Genomic DNA, 6,090 nt, shown 5'->3' on the forward strand with positions numbered 1-6,090 from the left:
TGGCATCCAACTCACATTTTCACACTAACACAACGCGGTATTCTTAATAATAATAATAATAATAATATATTTTATTGTCATTGCACGTCAGTGCAATGAGATTTAGTATGCAGCTTCCAACCGATGTAAAGAAAAGTAAAATAAATAAATAAGCTGTGTGACGTGACCATCCGAGGGAGAGTCCAGGGGGGATGGGGGGCACTCAGCAGGGCCAGTTCAGAGCCGCTATAGCTCTGGGAATAAAGCTGTTTCTGAGTCTGGAGGTTTGGGAGTAGAAGGCCTTGTAATGTCTGCCGGAGGGAAGTAGTTCGAACAGTCCTTACAAGGGTGTGAGGAGTCTTTATGGATGCTGATGGCCTTACTGAGGCACCGTGTATGGTAGATGCCCTCCAAGGCTGGTAGCTGTGTCCCAATAATCCTCTGCGCTCTGTGGACGACGCGCTGAAGAACTCTCCTTTCCTTTCATGTAGCCAACGCAGACTGATTGCAACTTTTAACCACGTTCATTGATATTTACTTGAGGTGTTCGAGACGTATTAAGCATATGTTTAGTGATTATTTCCTTTGTGATTTAGTATCTAATGGCAACTATTACTATTTAGCCAACATATGAAACGTCACCCATTCCTTCTCTCCAGAGATGGCGCCTGAGACGGCGAACTACTCCAGCATTTTGTGTCTATCTTCAGTGTAAACCATAATCTACAGGTCCCTCCTACACATTTAAAATCATTTAACACCATTGTACACAATAAGACTACGGGACACATTTATTGCGTGGTTCCTCAAATCAAAGATTAAATATCCTATTGCAGGAAGGAACTGCTGATGCTGGTTAACCAAAGATAGACACACAATAAGCCAGTTCGGTATTCCGAAAAACGCGAGGAATCATGGGATTTGGCAAAGGTCATTCGAGAATTAAAAAAACGAACGGGGTGCCAGGTCGCGGGGGAGAGCGGGTAGATGCGAGTGGGAGACAGGGAGAGACGGTGAGAGGTGGGGGAAGAGAGGTTTCAGTTCTGAGAATGCAACTTCAGAACCCCCTCGTCTCGACCGCACTGGAGATTTCCACAGATGCAAGGAATAAATGTCCTAAAGTTTGCATTGAGTGAACTGAGTGTTCTTACCGTCCTCGTCGTACACCGGCGTTTTGTGAGAGTGGTTGGATCCCGGGATCGATGAGTCAGCGCCTGATTGGTGAGCGGCCCGTGGTAGCTGGTGCCTCTCCGCTCGCCGCTGGCAGAACTGACACCTCTACTCCCCGGGTTGAGCGCTGCCTCCTCGACCCTGATCAGCTCTTGATCCCCCGCCGCCTGTCCGGATAATGTGACCGACGTGGTTGAGCTGAAACTAGGATCCAACCACTCTTACAAAACGCTGTTGTACGACGAGGACGTTAATAATACTTAGATCACTCAATGCAAACTTTAGGTCATTTGTTCCTTGCGCCCGTGGAAATCCCCGCTCCCATCCATCCCAACCACGGCGCAAAAGTCTAATGTGTAGGAAGTCTGAAGGAGGGTTTTCTATCCAGAGGTCCGCGGACGGGAGTATCGACCCAGGCCTGTAGGCAGCGTGGAGGGGAGGCCCCGGCCCCAGCACAACTCCACCTGTCTCGCCGGCGGGACGGGTGAGGTTGAGCTGGAGTTATTGCTTCTTTTCCGCGCCGCTTGTGGGCCTGGGCCGCCGCTGTGACGGGCCTGCGCCCTGCCAGGACAGGCAGAGCCGAACTGGAGCCGGCGCCCCCTCCCCTCCCCTCCCCTCCCTCTTCCCTCTCCCTCCTCCCTCTCTCCCTCTCCCCCTCTCCTTCTCCCAAACCCCCTTCCTCCCCCCCCCCTCCCTTCCTCCCCCCCCTCCTGCTGCTGTCCGGCTCCAGTTGGCCTGGAGCCGCCCCCGGACGGGACACTCGGGAGGGGACGGGGACGTCCCAGTGGCGGCAGGATAGGGACGAGACGCAGGTCTGCACCCATGCAGCGGCATGGCCGCCATGAGCGTTTAGCCCGAGCGACCTATGACCTGTGCATGCGCAATTGGAATACCAATTGGAATTAGCACAGAAAGCCACAGAGTGCTGGAGTAGTTCAGTTGGTTAGTCAGCAACACAGGAGAACATGGATAGGCGATAACGTGTCGGAAAGAATTGCAGATGCTGGTTTAACTCGAAGGCAGATACAAAATGCTGTCTAAAACAGTCTAAAACTCAGCGGGACAGGCAGCATCGTATGGATAGGCGATATATCGGGACGGCACCCTTCTTTAGACTGACCTCTTCAAGGTATGTCTTATATCTTCTCCTGAGATGCTGTCTGACCTGCCCTGCTACTCCAGCACTCTGCTTTTGTCAGCCAGCATCTGCAGTTCCTTCAAATTATTTTAGCAGTTTGATAGCTTGCTTCTTTACTGCTTCCAACTGAGAACCACGTATATCTTGGGCAATTTATGACCGCTTAGGTATGTGCTTCCTACCGGTTCTTTATTGTTAAATAACTGTTTTTAATTTGTAAATGTGTTTTGGCTAATGGACAATGCCAATATTGGTCAATGTTTGCTATGGAGGAGTGTGGAGTTTTGTGACTAATTATAAAATGTGTCCCTCAACAGTCACAGGCTAGAGATAATTTTATGTATTGTTCAAAACATTATTCCACCAATTAAACACAGATCTCAAGATAACAGTAGGTTTATTTAATCTTTAATTCTTTTAACAACTTATTTATTAAACATGATACCATTGTTAACATTTCAATGTTGTCACTATTATCATTATTATCTTTTGAAACATCTAATTTCTCAATGCACAATTTTAAACACATTGACTACATGTTACAATTCAGTATATTTCATTTGGGAGAAAGTACCGTCAAAATAAATTAGAAATGTCTGTTACTGTTCCTGCTTTCAATGCGTACCAGGGCCCTATCCCCGACCTCTACCTCCGTTACATTGACGACTGCTTTGGGGCCACCTCCTGCACCCACACACAACTGACTGACTTCATCCACTTCACCACCAACTTCCATCCGGCACTCCAATACAGCTGGACCATTTCCGACTCTTCCCTACCATTCCTAGACCTCACCATCTTCATCGCAGGGGACAGACTTATGACCGACATACACTACAAACCAACTGACTCACATGGCTATCTGGACTACACGTCTTCCCACCCTGCCCCCTGTAAAGACTCCATCCCCTACTCCCAATTCCTCCGCCCACGCCGCTTCTGCTCCCAGGATGAGACGTTCCACACCAGGGCATCGGAAATGTCCTCGTTCTTAAGGGCACGGGGATTCCCCTCCGCCACCATAGATGAGGCTCGCACCAGGGTCTCATCCATACCCCGCAACACTGCTTTCTCTCCCCATCCCCGCACTCGCAACAAGGGCAGAGTCCCCCTACTGCTTTCTTCACCCCACCAGCCGGCCATCAACCAATCCTCCGCCATTTCCGCACCTCCAACGGCAGAGCCACATCTTCCCCCTAGTCCTCCGCACCTTCCTTCACCCCTTGTCACCAGCACTTTCCGTTGCAACCGCAAGAAATGCAACAAACAATCCTCCTCCATTTTCGTTCCGCAAAGGTTCACCTGTGCATTTATGTAAACAAAGCGGTGCACCCCACCATCATCGAGAGTCACTGCCAGCTAACCTTGAATCTCTCAGACTGTTCTATCTGCCCCACCTCCATGTTGTGACTGCCTATCCCCTCCTGCAAAGCTTGCAATGAAGAGCTGCTACTGCCTTAGCAAACGCACACCCCGAGGCAGCCTTCATTGTTGCGGGTGACTTCAATCACTCCAACCTGAAGACTGTACTCCCCAAATTCCACCAACATTCCCTTCCCCACTAGAGTAGACAAGACACTGGACAAAGTCTACACCAATATGGCTGAAGCTTACAAAGCCATCCCCCTCCCCCACCTTGGCAGTCTGATCACGTCTCATTGTTCCTGCTCCCTAAGTACTCCCCACTCATCAGACGGGTTAAAAACCTGTAAGGACAGTTAAAGTCTGGTCAGAGGAAGCGACTTCACACTTCAGCAGTGTTTTGGAAACACTGACTGGAAGGCGTTTGCAGCCCAGGCCCCCTCACTCTTACACAAGATTCCAATACATCCTCTGTTCTGGGTTTATAAACTCCAATAGGTTCCTCCCTCAAACAGTACCATCTCCTCCATGGATGAACCTCATCTACTGCTGAAAGCACTGGACACCGCTCTCAGATGCGATCTCGAGCTACAGTTTACATAACCTGGGGGGCATCAGGAAGGCCAAGCTAAAGCTCAGGATTGAGGTTTCAACAACAACTCCGACCCCCGACGCATGTGGCAAGGTTTCGCCATCACGACTACACCCCTCCAACTCACCCCCACATCCAGTCCGCCTTGAATGAACCTTCTACCCGCTTCGAACAATCTCAGCCATCAAGGCTGTGCTCCTGCCGACACCAACCCCCACCTCCCCCCTACGACGTCCCACTGAGTAGGACCACGAAGGCTGCTGGCCCTGACTGCATCCCCGGGTCTGCCAGTCCTGTTGCCAGCTGACAGAGCTGGACTGACATCTTCAACCTGTCACTTGCCCCAGCAGTTGTCCCCACTTGCCTTAGCCACCTCCATAGTGCCAAAACACTCCACTGCGGGCCTCAACGACTTCCGCCCAGTTGTGTCCACCAAGTGCTTCGGCTGGTCCTGGCAACGTTGCCTACCCCCCACACCTTCTCCCAGTTTTGCTAGCCCTTGCTGTCACTCCGCCCTCCCCACCTTCCTTAACCCTCGAGCTGTTATTCCATCTCCCATCCCCCCCCCATCAAAACTGATCACCCCCCCCCCCACCCCCCCCACACCCCCCCCACCCCCCCCCCCTCAGCCCTCGGCCCACCTCCTCCTCCCTTTTTCCTAACACCATCATCAAGTATGCTCCAACCCCCATCAGCAACCCCATCAGGAGGTCCAGCACTGAAGAAGGGTTTCGGCCCGAAACGTCGCCTATTTCCTTCGCTCCATAGATGCTGCTGCACCCGCGGAGGTGGAACGTTTCTCCTTCAGGTTCCTGGATTTTTGTGTACCTTCCCATCCTTCCTGATCAAGCATCTGCAGTTCCTTCTTGAACACAAGTTCCATCTGCTTTGATCCTGGTTTTCAGAAATCACCATTAACAAATAAAACATCTGCACACTATCATTTTGTCCAGTTTAACCTACAAATGGCAAAACTGCCGTATGAAGAGGTGACGGGGGACCCTGGAGGGTGCTTGACCACAACACTTGCTCAATACCATTGAGAAGATAAGTGCTTCGGAATCAAAATAGCATTTTACAAATCATTGCTACCAACAAAAACATAATAAATTATTCTCTTGGGCGGCACAATTGCAATCAACTTAAATTAGTCCTGTTGAGGTACTCTCTTAGTCAGTAATGACAACTCTATGACATCAATCAAATAAAATAGGATTTCAATCTTGTAATGTGATGACATCCTTTGGATGGAAGTTTGGATTAGTGATGGGCTTTGTTTTGCTGCATCCCTTGATTAATATTGGATGATTCAGAGAGGCTCAAACCTGTCTGGGTGGATTTGGAGACATGGAAGTCACGATGGAATACGTAGCAATCAGTCAGAATTAAGGTGACACAGATAAGTGCCTCATTTATCAATATAAAGCTACAGAAAAAGTGTTGATTTGTCTGCCCTTCTAAATTGAATCATCAGGATATTTTCAACATTTTTCATTCAGCATCAGAATTTTACTTAGCCAACTATGTTATGCAGCAGTTTCCAAACCACATTAGTGTAAAAGCAGCAATATGGTTGTTACTGGTTTGGCCCCTGAAACTGAGCAGAGTGAGACCATGCATCATGCTGCCCAACAGGTGTGCTGCTTGTGAATATACATATTTACGTGTACTTTGTGTTAATATTTAATCAATAAACTAATTCAATTCTGGTGTAAGATTACACAATTTGGATTGTTATTTACAATTAGCCTGAGAGAATGGATTTACCCTACGAACATGCACAGCACAATAACAGGTACTTTAGCTCACAATGTCTATGCTGCCATTATGCCAAGTTAAAGTAGCCCGA

Source organism: Leucoraja erinacea, chromosome 9 (assembly GCF_028641065.1).
Source record: "Leucoraja erinacea ecotype New England chromosome 9, Leri_hhj_1, whole genome shotgun sequence".
In the NCBI taxonomy this organism is placed as follows: domain Eukaryota; kingdom Metazoa; phylum Chordata; class Chondrichthyes; order Rajiformes; family Rajidae; genus Leucoraja; species Leucoraja erinaceus.